The sequence below is a fragment of the Lepidochelys olivacea genome (assembly GCF_965140295.1).
Source record: "Lepidochelys olivacea isolate rLepOli2 genome assembly, chromosome: 3".
In the NCBI taxonomy this organism is placed as follows: domain Eukaryota; kingdom Metazoa; phylum Chordata; order Testudines; family Cheloniidae; genus Lepidochelys; species Lepidochelys olivacea.
The window spans coordinates 132,108,627-132,123,289 of record NC_140413.1 but is presented as its reverse complement, the minus strand read 5'-3'; the positions used below and the strand labels follow the sequence as shown (position 1 = coordinate 132,123,289).

Genomic DNA, 14,663 nt, shown 5'->3' with positions numbered 1-14,663 from the left:
CTCAATAGACGGCTCTGTGGTGGTGAGGTCATCAGAGTGATGGAGCACAGGATTTTAGCCAGTCAGGTTTCCTCATGAGCAGTGACTGTTAGAGTTTTGGGTTCGTTAAACACACAATGCAGTTAAGAGTGTGGAACACCAAACCGTTCTGAAGTAGTGGGAATCACTGTGCCATTGATTGTCTGCTGTGATGGGCTCTGTGTGAGAGCTGCCAGCTACTTCTTTCCCAACAGAAACAAACAGGCTCTGTAACACTTCTGCCATCATTACATTATTGCGTATTATATTTCTGACAAAGGTGAGCACTTAGCTTTAGGGGGTTCCACTTGGCTTGCTGCCCAGTCTGATGAATCTCAGGGAAGATACTGACTGGTGCCTAAAAGAAAACAACTTTAATGGCATAAAAATAACAACACCCACATAAAGAGGAAACGGTGCTGATTTTTGAAAGGTGTCGTCCATAAGGAGTACACCAGCTGGATCATGTCCAATAATGACCTCTTAGGACTTCTACCAACTCCTCCTCGCTTAAACAGTTTCACAGTATTAAATGTTTTCTTTTAATTTCCCTGCTCCCTGTGAGTGCTCAGTCTCTCTGATTCTGTAAAAAAAAATAAGTAGGAAACATAAGAGAGACATCAGACATTTCTTGTGCATTCAGATCACTTCATTAAACTCACAACCTGCTGCAAGGCACAGCCAAAACCAGCAACATGGAATGTTAACTCTGCCAACAAAAGAGGGACGCTTTCCGATGGGACTCACACTACCATTTCATTTACAACCACTCTCCTCCATTGCATTTTAACGAGGCTGGAGAAGCAAAATGAGGTAATTGACTCAGATGAGAACAATCTTCCTAGTATCGGGGGAGTGGAGGAGTGAGGAAGATAAATGGGATATCTCTGTTTTGGGCCAGTTTGATCATCTCAGCCTGTGCTGTCCTTGTCCTCTCTTGAACATTAAACATAACAGGGATTTCTAGTCATTATTGCTTAATTGTTATGGAGCTTTCATTAAGTCCAGCTTCTGCCCAGTCAGAATGAGTCAGCTACAGCAAAGAGAAGCTTAGGCCACATTTTCAACCATGGAGGCCTAAAATTAGGTAACTAAGGGACCTAGTTTTCAGATGTTTCCCCCAGGATTGGGGAATTGGTTCAAATCCACGGTTTACATTCAGAGCCATTTTGTGGTTTCAGTTGAGACTTTGGGTAAAATGTTCATAGGTGCCTAAATTACTTAGGAGCCTACATGTCTGCAATTGAGCACCCAAATTTAATGGGGCCTTTTGATCCTAATCTCTCAGTTCCTCAGTTCTCCATCTGTAAAATGGGGATAATACCCTGTCATGTCACTGAGGTGTTGAGAAAATAAATTACTTAATGTTTATGAAGGACGTAGATACCACAGTGAAGAGCACCACAGAAAAGCTCATAAGGAAATTTAATAATTCTGTCCTCAGAGCAGGGTTTGACTAGTGTGCAGTAGATAAATCCTAGGGTACACATTGAACACTAAGAAGAAAACAAATGTTGAATAGTTGCTCATTATAAGCACCGTCCGTCCTCTGCATTGAATAGCATGGGACCTGTGGAAAAAACTGTATGTGGTCATTTAATTAAAGAATGTATTATAATACATTATGTATAAGGGGGCCAAATAAGGCTGCACAGGCAACCTTAATTTTGGCATTTCCTAACTTCTGAGTGCTTGACTTTGCAACCATAATATTTTTAATATATTTTTTTTATGTGTGTAATTATAATATGTACTGCAGTAATGCCTAAAGGCCTCCATTGTTCTAGGTATTGTAGAGACACATACTAAGGCTATGGTACACTTAAAACACTGTACAGCTGTAATGCTTCAGTGTCGACACTCACTACATATATGGGAAGGGGTATAAATGACCTCAGTCCCTGGAAAAATCATGGAGCAGGTCCTCAAGGAATCAATTCTGAAGCACTTAGAGGAGAGGAAAGTGATCAGGAACAGTCAGCATGGATTCACCAAGGGCAAGTCATGCCTGACTAATCTAATTGCCTTCTATGACGAGATAACTGGCTCTGTGGATGAGGGGAAAGCGGTGGACGTGTTGTTCCTTGACTTTAGCAAAGCTTTTGACACAGTCTCCCACAGTATTCTTGCCAGCAAGTTAAAGAAGTATGGGCTGGATGAATGGACTATAAGGTGGATAGAAAGTTGGCTGGATTGTCAGGCTCAGCGGGTAGTGATCAATGGCTCCATGTCTAGTTGGCAGCCGGTATCAAGTGGAGTGCCCCAAGGGTCGGTCCTCGGGCTGGTTTTGTTCAATATCTTCATAAATGATCTGGAGGATGGTATGGATTGCGCCCTCAGCAAGTTTGCAGATGACACTAAACTGGGAGGAGAGGTAGATACGCTGGAGGGTACGGATAGGATACAGAGGGCCCTAGACAAATTAGAGGATTGGACCAAAAGAAATCTGATGAGGTTCAACAAGGACAAGTGCAGAGTCCTGCACTTAGAATGGAAGAATCCCATGCACCGCTACAGACTAGGGACCAAATGGCTCGGCAGCAGTTCTGCAGAAAAGGACCTAGAGGTGACAGTGGACGAGAAGCTGGATATGAGTCAACAGTGTGCCCTTGTTGCCAAGAAGGCCAATGGCATTTTGGGATGTATATGTAGGGGCATTGCCAGCAGATCGAGGGATGTGATCGTTCCCCTCTGTTCGACATTGGTGAGGCCTCGTCTGGAGTACTGTGTCCAGTTTTGGGCCCCACACTACAAGAAGGATGTGGAAAAATTGGAAAAGAGTCCAGCAGAGGGCAACAAAAATGATTAGGGGTCTGGAACACATGACTTATGAGGAGAGGCTGAGGGAACTGGGATTGTTTAGTCTGCGGAAGAGAAGAATGAGGGGGGATTTGATAGCTGCTTTCAACTACCTGAAAGGGAGTTCCAAAAAGGATGGATCTAGACTGTTCTCAGTGGTAGCTGATGACAGAACAAGAAGTAATGGTCTCAAGTTGCAGTGGGGGAAGTTTAGGTTGGACATTAGGAAAAACTTTTTCACTAGGAGGGTGGTGAAACACTGGAATGCGTTACCTAGGGAGGTGGTGGAATCTCCTTCCTTAGATATTTTTAAGGTCAGGCTTGACAAAGCCCTGGCTGGGATGATTTAGTTGGGGATTGGTCCTGCTTTGAGCAGGGGGTTGGACTAGATGACCTCCTGAGGTCCCTTCCAACCCCGATATTCTATGATTCTATGATTCTATGATTTTTCACATCCCTGAGATATAGTTATGCCGATGCAAGTTTCTGGTGTAGACCACCCCTAAGAGACAGTTCCTGCCCTAAAGACCTCGCAGGGTAATGAGATGAGACAGACAGCAGGTCGAAGAGAGAGCCATGAAGTGGTCTGTCCACATCACACAGCAGGACAGCAATCAAGCTAGGAATAGAAGCCAGGGCTCTCGGCTCCCAGGCCAGCTCTCTGTCCACTGTATCACATTGATGTAAAACTTCCATTGAACCAGCTGGAGTTGGGTACTTATGTCTATAGGCAGAAGTTGGCCTATAGTCAAGGCCAGTTTTGAAATACACAATTATTGAAATTGGGGATTGCTTAACCAGTTTGGTAAAGCAAGAACTGGACCAAACATCTAACCAAATCCAAACCTCTCTCGAAGTCAAACACACACACAACAAACTCAAAAACAATATTTTGTTTGGTGTGCATTTTTAAGTGTTCAGGAGTCTCTGCACTTCTTGGTTTTAGCCAGGATTTAGGAGCAAGTGCTGTCACATGAAGCCATTATGCCTACGGCAGCCAAATTCTTAGTCCCATAGTCTGAAGAGTTTAGTCTGTCTTTGTATGTGTGTGTACAGTACCTAGCCCAGTGAGTTCCCCAGTTTTGATGGGGGCCTCTGTGAGTTGCTGTGATGTAAATATTAAATAATAATCCAAATTTAATGAGAGTCCAAAAACCATGGAAATCTGTCAACACTGTCAACCCTAAGCATTTAAATATAATCTGTGAAGCCCCATAAAATCATGAAATGTTTAAAAATCATTAGATTTCTTTAAAAAAATACATTTTGGATTCTTAAATTTGCCTTCTGGTTTTTGAACCTGAAGGTATACTGGGAAAAATATTTTTTTTCCGAACTTTTCTCTTTAACAATGAACTACAAACTTAATTTTAAAAAAATGGAAGCTGAAATTCTCATATAATAATGTGACTTCAGGAGCTGGAGTTGTAGGAAAAACATCAAATATTGGAAGAACTGTGATGAGATCATGAGAGTTGGCAATGATAGTCTCTATGCCAAATTCAGTGTTTGATGTATATAGGGATAAGGTACATGTCAGGTGTAAATCGGTCAGAAAATCAGTATACGTGGGTAGAAATGAAGGCCAAATTTTCTGTTCACATTACAGTACTTGAATTCTGCATTTGGATATTGCAAACAATTAGAGCTGTCTGTAAAGCAGTTCAAATGAGAGCTTAGCCATGGGTAACACGAGCATCTTTGTAAAGAAGCATTTGTATGGTTGAAATATTGGTAGAGGAAGGGGGTGAGGAGGTTCTGCAGTTTAGGAGACTTCAAAGGACGGGCTCACAAAACAAACACTGTCCTGAGAGAGGACTATGAAAGAAAAGGAAAGGAAGGATAAAAGTGACTCTTATTGGGTGAAATGAAGTGGAACTCTCGGGTTTCTTAGGAAAGGGTGTGGAGAACTCTTCCAGCATGTCATTCATGGGACCACCTGGAGCCAAGTCAAAAGATGCTTAGGTTCAAGTATTTCACATCATGTGACTGTGCTCAGGACTTGTGTGCGAGCCTTTCCCCAGCATTGTGAAGCTGACACTTTGTCATCTCTGTTCCTTTGGCATAAGATTTCTGTCCATATGTTCTGGATAGGCAGAGTTACTGTCTCTGCACAGACACAGCAATATCATGGGCGATGATGCAGCCTAGCAGAGGAAAAGGAAGTGGTCAAAAGTCCAGGTCATATACTGCCCCTAAATTCACCATGTACCACTCCCATTGGGCCTGATTCTTATCCCATAGCCATGTAAATCCTGAGTAAATCCATTTTAGTCAATAGGGTTACACTGATGTAAAACTGCTGTCAAATGAGGCCCACTGATTTCATTGGGACTGGTTCGTGCGTAACCTTGGGGCAGATTCTTTTTTTAATAAAACAATCCTGCTTTTTCATTATTGGTTTGTTATTTTCTCGTTGCTGTTTAGCATAGAGCCATTAGGAAGTTTGAAATGGAAAGCTGTTTCCTTGCCATGTTTGGCTTTCCTCGGTTAAGCATGCATACGTGGGTTTGTTATTGCAGGCTCTGTCAGCACGGATTTTTCTTACGGAAAAAGAGTGCATCGAAGCATTTGTTTTGAGAAAGAACACAAAGAATTACGTGGGCTTTGCAAACAGAATAAACAAAATAGGTAGGTCACGAGTTAGGCCTGCCAACCATAACAGTATCTCTTTAAACACATAACAAAGTAAGTTTCTTATAGGCTCAGTTTTCAACATCAGTAAGTCATTGTTCCATATCACTGTTCCAATGAGGACAAGACCTTGACATGAAGAGGCTCAAAAATGCAGCACTCCAGCTGCTCCATTAGCTATTTTATTAACGAAAGTATGTACAAAGGCCAAATCTTCAGCTGGTGTCAATCAGTGTAGCTCCATTGACTTCAATGGAGTCATACCCACTTAGCCAGCTGAGGATTGGTCTCAATGACGTTTAGATGGATTATTTCAATAAAAGATATTTCATATCTTGAGTTTTACATAGTGCTGAATTATTACCAGGCTCCTTTCTGTTCTCCCTTCCTGCCTCCCCACATTGGGCAGGAGAGCTTTCCCCCTCTTCCCAGGATGCTCTCATAATTAGAGAATTAGTTACTGAAGGTAGGTCTGATTCTGATCTCATGCTGGTAAAAGGCAAGAGTAACTCCAGTGGAGTCAATGAACTTATTAAAACTGGCATTAGTGAGATCAGAATCAGGGGCTGGAGTGACTGAGTAGGTGAACAATATCAGTTAAGCGCTCAGCAATAGGTTACACACAGGCATGGACACTAGAACCTGTTTTATTGTTTGAGGGACTGTTGTTCAGGACACTCACTGTATCCCTTGCTCTCTTCCCAAAGTGCCATAGGATCCCCATTTTCCATCTGGACAGTAGAAGGAGACTATTTATTCTCTGATCTGAAAAACACCAGTGTTAACAGTATCACCTGTTTACTGTTACATAGCAGTGTCAGGTATGTGCCCTCCTTCTGGTGTGGGACTGACTTGAATTTAGTTTTCCTGCCTGGAGATGAGTTCTGGGCCATACTATACAATAGGTTTTAATAGCAATTCTGTTTCCATGTAGCATTACATTTGAGCTCTGTCAATTTAACAGTAACACACAGTCCCAAGATTTGAACCTATATCTCCTGCATAACTCAACCTGTCATCTCTACTGGCCCAATGCCTGGAGACTGGTCTTCGACCACTGGCTTTTTACTCATGATGTGCATATTTGTTCCACTCAATATTTTACACGTTTGCAGCCAGAATCCTGGTTTAGAAGCAGCTAGGGGAAGCATAAATTGGGAGAAGCAAAAGCAAGGGGGATTGGGAGGGATGAGGAAAGGGGGCAACGCAAATCAATACCAGAAATTCCTACCATGCATAAGCATGCCACAGGCTGTTCAGTGTCAGGAGAGGAAGGGAAGTGCAGTAACCCACTCTTTTTTTTTTAAAGATGAAGTAAATGAGTTTACCAAAGCAATGACTGCTGGGATTTTATTCCCACCACCCCATCCCTTGTGTGGGTGGTATATTTTGTTTTTGATTGTAATAATGCTTTTCAAGATGCTGCTTAATGACCAGTGGCAGATTAGTCACTGGACTGATGGGGCCCATGCCCAGGGGCCCCAGCCAACTGGGGGACCCCCGTGCCCTGACCCTGTCCCTGGAGGAAGCTGTGGGATGGGGGAAGCCTTGGCACACATACCCCCCCACCATCCCCAGCAGAAGCCGCGGGGCGGCAGGGGAAGCCACCGCACCCAACCCTGCTCTTCGACAGAAGTGCCAGGTGAGCAGGGCGGGAGAAGCTCCAGTGCCCAGACCCTGTTCCCCTGCAGAAGCGTGAGGGGTGGCAGGGGAAGCCCCAGCATCCGGACCCCCACTGGGGCCCTGGGACTGGAGGAGCTCTCACTTTCTGCTGTGGCCCTGGCAGGGCATAGGGACAGAGCTTCTCCGATCTTGGGGCCACAGTGGGTGGGGTAGCAGAAAGAAGCAAATGGGTTGGGGGCTGCAGTGTGGGGGGAGCAGAAATGAGCAAATGGGTTGGGGGCCGCAGTGGGGGGCAAAGTAGAGGGGATCCTGGGGGAACACAGGAGTGGCCCTGGGGAAGAGACAGTGGGGATGCAAATGGAAGGGGTGGAAGAGGGACAGGATCATAGACAGAAGGGGTGGGGAGGGGCCCCCCACTTGCTCTAGCCTAGGGCCCCAGGAAACCTTAATTCACCTCTGTTAATGACAGGGGAATAGCAGAAGCACAGAGTAAACCCAAACCAAAGAAATTAATGAAAAATCTATTGAGTTACTTTACATTTATCCACATTAAATTTCATTTGCCATTTTGTTGTCCAATCACTTAGATCCTGCTCCCACTGTGAGAAACGGGTCACTGTGTCATTTTCCTTTTGCAAAAATGTGTGTATGAGTTTAGTACTCTTGAATGCGAGTGACTAGTAGCACTAGTGTGACACCACGATAGAACGATGCAATCTTCCTCCCCCGCAGTTCTGCCAAAGCACCTTCTCCTACCCAGCAACATCCCTGTCATTCCAGGCCAGGGTATCAATGAGCCTCAATACTGACCTGCAACAGCCTTGATATTCCAGCCTGTGGCAGAGACTGTCAATCATGCTGCACTGAACCAAGGTGTATTCTGGATCTGTGAGGGGAGTATTAAAGGATCTAGGATGAAAACACAAAGCCTGGTTTTGTTGGACCTTAGGCAAGTTTTGATCTCAGGTCTCTGTCTGTCTGAGGGTATTTATTATATGGCTCCAATCACTGTAGCTTCTGAGTGCTTCAGGCTTTAATGTAGTTATCCTCATAACACTCCTGTGAGGTAGAGTAGTATTATTATCTAATTGTACAGGTGGGGAACTGAGGCACAGAGAGGCTAAGTGACTTGCCCAATTCAGCTCTCAGAGGAAGTTTGGGCACAGCAGGCAACTGACCCTCAGGTATTTCAAGTCCTAGGCTACTGCATTAACCTCTAGACCATCCTGCATCTCTGAGGCAGGTGTTTATAGCAGGAGACGATTTTGCAAGAGAAGCAGTAATGCTCATCATATATTTCAGAGTACATTTGGAGTGGGTTGTTCCTAAGTGCCTAAGGGAGTTAGGAGCACAAATCCAACTGGTTTTTTTCAATGAGTGTTGGGTGCTTGGGTTCTCTTGGTGCTTTTAAAAATCCCACACTTGATTCCTAAGGCTTGGTGGGAAAGCATGTGCTATAAATTTCGGCAGAACTTTGCCAATGTTTCTTCAACCCTGAGAGCAGAATTGGCCAACTGGTTTACTTGGGGTTATATCCTGAATGACAGGCACCTCACAATACAGCTATACATTGTGGGCTGCTATGTTTGTTTGCTTTTTCTATCACTGAGGTAATTGTTATCTACCATAGTTATTTATGTGGCACCAAACACCATCGTATCTAGTCAGGGAAAGGCAATACTTCTGCCCATTTTGAACTGTGGACCTTTTGTGTGTTGCCAAATGTGAACATGGGATGTGCAGAAATTGGGTTAATTGCCACACTAAAAGACAGCACTTCCAGTATCACCCAATACTCAGCAGCATTCTTCCTTAGCAAACAGTACACTAAAGAATGAGCTCACATCACCGACATGTTTAAAATATCCAGCCTGTCAATGAGATTAAACATAAGTGCAGAAAATACGTTCAGGAAAATTCTAATTCTCATGCCACATTTTCCTTTGCTATACAACAGTAGCCTCATGGGTACAATACAATGTAAGAAATCTAGCCTCTGTTCATATGTACACTAATAATTATTTTACTATAGGATGCCAACCATGAGGAACTGTAGACATCAGCAGCTCCATATGCAATGTAAGAGGACTGGAAAAACAACACCCTCAGTTATTAACTTAGTGTCTCTTCTCCAATACCATTACAACACACCACTAGCTCAGAGACACCCAAAGTTAAATTCAGGCAGCTTTCCTGTGCTTGGGGAAGGAAAGAGTTCTTGTATTGTGTGGATTTTACATCATAAAGCAGGGATTGCAACATAAAAAGTCTTTAGGCCACCAGTTTATTTTTATCAATACCCTGACAGGTAGACTCATAACTAATAATACTTTGCACTCTTAGAACATCTTGCATCCGAGGATCTCAAAGCCTCCTAGAAACATGGATTATTTCTACCCCACTCCAGGGAAAGTATTATCAAACTATTCCACAGACAAAGAAACTAGAGCTCAGAATGATTCTGGGCTTGATTTTTTGCAACTGTGTGTTCACCATTACATGTGCCTTGTTTGGGCAAACAAGTGTGACTTTTTCATGTACAGTTAGATACACAACTGTCCATATGCAGCACAGGGTGAAATTCATCCCTGGGCAGAAGACCAGCACAAAGCCTGTGCTGAATCTTAGTTCAGTGATGGATTTCACCCATAGATACTGGACATGTGTGTGTACAAGTGAGATGTGTGGGTGTGCACTCATTTTAATAATAAGATCCTAAGTGTGTTGCCCAGAATCACAGAGCCAATTAATGCCAAAAGTAGAAATAGACAGACTGACAGTCTTCTGCTCTAACCATTGGATAATACCGTCTCTCTCTGTCTCTCAAAAGAAAACGCTGTAACAGTTAAAGTTGAGGGTGAAGGATGTTAGTGATTCTGTACTGCCAGTCTTGGGGACACAAGGGAACAGTTTTTTAAAACACTGTCTAGAGCAGGGGTCTCAAACACGCGGGACACGGGCCACATGTGGCCCGCGGAGTTATTTGCTGTGGCCCACCAAGCTCCCCCACAGAGTTATTTCCTGCGGCCGCCAAGCTCCCCTCCCCACCCCCCCCAGCTTCCTGCCGGCAAGCAGCTGTTTGGTGGCGCTTAGCGCTTTCCAGGAGGGAGGAGGAGCAGTGGGGAGCCAAGTGCTCAGGGGAGGAGGCGGAGAAGAGGCAGGGCAGGGGCGGGGATTTGGGAAAGGGTTGGAATGTGGGCAGGGAAGGGGTGGGGCCTCATGGAAGGGGTGGAGTGGGGGCAGGGCCAGGGGAAGTGGGGAGGGGGGTGTCAGTGATGTGGCCCTTGGGTCAATGTGCTACTTCTCATGTGGCCCTCGTGCTCATTTGAGTTTGAGATCCCTGGTCTAGAGTGTTTACCAGTTCTACTCCTTGACCACCACCATTCCCTACATTGTATCACCTAACAGCTCTTTCCTAGATGCTCTTCCTTTATTATATTTAAATGTAATTTCTTCCTGGGTTAATATTGCTGAAACTGTTGGTGAAATCTTTCACCACCACTTGACATCCGATCCTTCTCCACCACATTATTTCTCTAGCTCCTACGGTGTATAGTGCATCTGGGATTTGTTAGCAAGGCACTGGATCATAATTTGGGACACTCCCAAGTTGAAAGCTAGCTTTGTATAGTTGAGGTGAAATCCTGCACCTACTGAAATTAATCATATCCCCCTCCTCACCCCATCACCATTGAATCTGAGCATCTTGAGAACTTGCTGCTTCTAATATCTATGAATACACCAAGAACAGTGGAGTAGACAAAGAAACACAAGTAAGTTGTAAAGAGTATTGAAGTCAGAGACAGGATGAATAGATTCTTATAGTTTAAGACCGGAAGGGACCATTATATTATCTAGTCTGACCTCCTGTATATAAATTTCACCCAGTTACACCCATACTGAATCATTTGTGTTTAACTCCTGGATTTGATGTACTTCAGCTCTGATCCATTTTGATAATTCCTATGTTCTTAAATTCTTTAGAAAGTCCTTGAACCTCCTGTTCTATGTGATAACTGAATCCATTATGGAGATGATACAGGTGGGCACCATATGAGCAAGCCCAACAAAATGATTGTGCGGAGTAATGATTGCATTTCTGAGTTCATAGGACATTTATGTCAGGGAGTACTTGTAGGAAGGGAAACTTCAAATTAAGAACTATGGGAGGTGGTGGTGGGGAACAATCTTCTAATCTGGAGAGACCTGTCATGCACAGAAATAATTTACTGAGGGAAATAGTTGAAGCATTATGGCTTGAGTTTTCTGAGGAAAAAATTAGATGAGACACATGCACAGACAGGGTAGAAGAGGCCCTGTACTTGTGTGAGGAGGCTGAACTAGACAGTTCCTTTCAGTGCATAGGGTTTTTTTTAAAATTTTTTACTGCTACTGTGTTTAAACTGGTGAACATCTGTTGTCCACCAGACACAACATAAAGCTGCAAATGTTAGGAATGGAACATGCAGTATTGGGACCAAGATGTGAAATGTGTTCTTCGTGTGTCTCAGGGCCCTAATTTTCATCTCTCATTATGTCTGTGGGAGTTAGACGTGCATTTAGAAAAGAAGTGACCCAAAGCAATGTGTGCTAATGAATAGGTGTGACATTATACCTCATATTCTTTATGGAAATATGCTTATGATATGGATATGGCATAACTGAGATATATTTTATGCAAGATGGGTCTTATAAGGTATCATTGGAAAGGTTATGATTTAGTGATTGTGATTATCTAATTTGTATGCATGTATCATTTCCGTATCTAAAGTTAGGAATATTGACTATGTAACAATTACAACTCTGTGTGTATTTGGGAGACACCCACCAGACAACAGGCCATCAGCCTTGATCGGCCATTAGGAAGAAACAATAAGACTTTGAAGATACTAATCTCTCTCCTTCCTGAGAGGCATCCTGGGACATAGCTGTGACACTACTAGGTCAGGTGGTCATGTCACCTGGTACTAAACACCATATTGGACTTCTAGTAATTTTCCTGAAAGGAGGGGGAGGTCAAGACTGAGAAACAAAAGATTCCCATCTTATATAAATCCTATTTAAGGCTGAGGAGTAAGGCAAACAGGACTCTTCTCCATTGCCTTCCTGCCCAAGAAGAAAGACTACTGAAAGTACTTGAAGAGACAAAGGAACTGAGAGGTGGGAAAGGCAAGGGCTGGGTCCAGATTAAATCAGAGGAGTGTAGTCTGTAAAGAGAAATAACTGGAACTCTAAGCTACAGAAACTCTGCAACTTGCCTGAAACAACATTTAGGGTGAGAAATTACTTCTTGAAACCAGTCCCTTTAAGATCTTAAGCTTAATATGTGTGTTTTGTTTTATTTGCTTGGTAATCTGCTTTGTTCTGTTTGCTATCCCTTATAATCACTTAAAATCTGCTTTTTATAGTTAATAAACTTGTTTTTCTTTATTATTAAACCCATTTTGTGCAGTTTATAACTCGGAGGCAAGGAGTTGTGCATATCTTCTGCCGCATTGTGGGAGGGGGCGAATTTATGAGCTTACGGTGTATAGATTTCTCTACAGTGCAAGACAATATAATTTTGGGTGTACTTTCCAGAGGGGAGCTGCACTTGAGTGCTGGACAATTTCCTAGCTGAGCCTTCTCTTAGAGAGTTGGTTGCAGACTCTGTGATTCTACAGCTGGTGTGTCCCTACTGAGGTGAAAGTAAAATTTCTCTCTTACCGGTACAGGGGGCAGTCCCCCTGTCCCCCGGAAGGGGCGGGGCCTCGGGTGGAAGGGGCGGGTGTCAGCGTTTCCCAGCCAGCTCGCCTCCACCACCCAGGGCTCCAGCAGCGATTTAAAGGGCTCGGGGCTCCGGCCGCTGTGGTGGTAGCAGCAGCAGCAGCCAGAGCCTCGGGCCCTTTTAAATCACCGGCCCTAGGGTAGCTGCTCTTTTTGTGCCCCGCCCCCTGTCGGCAGCCGGGGCGGGGCCAAAAGGGGCAGGGATGTTGAAGTGCTGCCACAGCAGCGCTTTAAGCAGGGTCCTTTTGCCGCGGGTCCCTACTGGCAGGGCCGCGGACGGCGGGGAGCAAAAGGGGCAGCAATGTTAAAGCGCTGCCGCGGCTTTAAAGTCAGCGGTATGGGCGGTGCAGGAGGCTACTTTTTACCGGTACGCCGTCGCGGCCCGAACCGCCTTACTTTCACCCCTGGCCTCTACCTGTGTGTGTGTGTGCTGCAAGAGGCCAGAGAGCCTGATTTGGCAAGACAAAGGTAAAGGGGGACCAGGCGAGTGGAGCAGGCGGGCTCAACGAAATCCCAGTACATCAGGTGGCATCCCGGAAGGGGGTCCAACCCGTCACAATAAGTATCTCTTTCCAAAGGTGTATAGGGTTAGATTCTGCTCTCTGTTACTCCAGTGCAAATCCCGAGTAAGGCTTGGGCTACACTTAAAAGTTATGTCAGTATACTTATGTCACTCAGGGGTGTGAAAAACGCACCCAATTGTTGTAGCTATGCCAATAAACCCCCTAGTGTATATGTAATTATGTCGATGAGAAAGTGCTTCTGTCAATGTAGATAATGACATTTGGGGAGGTGCTGTTCCTACACAGACAGAAAATCTCCTTCTATCGGTGCAGGCTGTGTCTACACTAGGGGGCTATGCCTGGCTGTGCTACCATAGAATCTGTAGGATAGATATATCCTAGCTCTATGGAGTTCTCATTAATGGGAGGCAGCATGCCCTAGTGGATGTGACACGGGACTAAGAATCAAGATACATGGATTCTATTGTAGTGTCTGCTACTGATTTACTGTGTAATTTGCTACTTCACCTATCTGGGCCTCAGTTTCCTCATCTGTAAAATGGTGAAAATGATACTCACTTTCTTTTGTAAAGACCTTTGGGTGAATGGGTATAAAGAGCTAAATATTGTATTCTATAAAAAGAACATTAGTGGGGCGCAGAGTTGCTGATTTCAGCCACCTGCAGCCTATCTCTAGTTACCTGTAGATAATCTATTAGGAAAGAGTTGGGAGTTTCTCTGCAGGTAACATGACATTTCTTGTCAGGAACAATCAATTTAGAGACCTACGGCTGGATTCTGGTATTGGTTACAACAGTGTATATCCAGAGGAATTGAACAGAGAAGACTTATTACTCCAATTTAACAGAAAGCACTAAGTAAATGGCTCTTTGTTATCATAAAAGAAGTTGGGTGAACTCTGAAGTGATACTCAGAATAAGATGAAGCACAACTTTACAACAGTACTATCATGTAATACAATAGTTTTATGATGGTAGTGCCTAACATCTTCAACCAGGTTGGGCCCCATTGTGCTAGGCTCTGTATAAAGATATACTAAATGACAGTACCAGCCTCAAAGAGCATGCAGTGTAAAAGATAAGATGTAACCAGATGCATTCAACAAACACACAGTCTGGGGTGAAGTGTGGTGAGAGGAGACAAGGTGACAAATATCAGAGGACGTGCACAATTCTTAAAAACTCCTTGAATCAAGCAGATGACAGGGCCTCTTGTTCTGAAGCCATTCTTGCTATGCAGACAGTCATCTTTGAGAAGGGAGAGCTTTCTGTGCCACTTCACACAGACCTCCGTAATATG

The 14,663-nt window shown here is 44.1% G+C and overlaps 1 long non-coding RNA gene across 1 annotated transcript in view; it reads left to right on the top strand.

Moving 5' to 3' along the window:
- Positions 1-698: 698 nt before the first annotated feature.
- LOC311518066 overlaps positions 699-14,663 on the top strand; it is an 87,895-nt gene continuing 73,930 nt past the window's right edge. Inside the window, exon 1 of the long non-coding RNA XR_014710884.1 lies at positions 699-831. This is a non-coding gene — a long non-coding RNA (uncharacterized lncRNA). The remainder of the gene's footprint in view (positions 832-14,663) is intronic.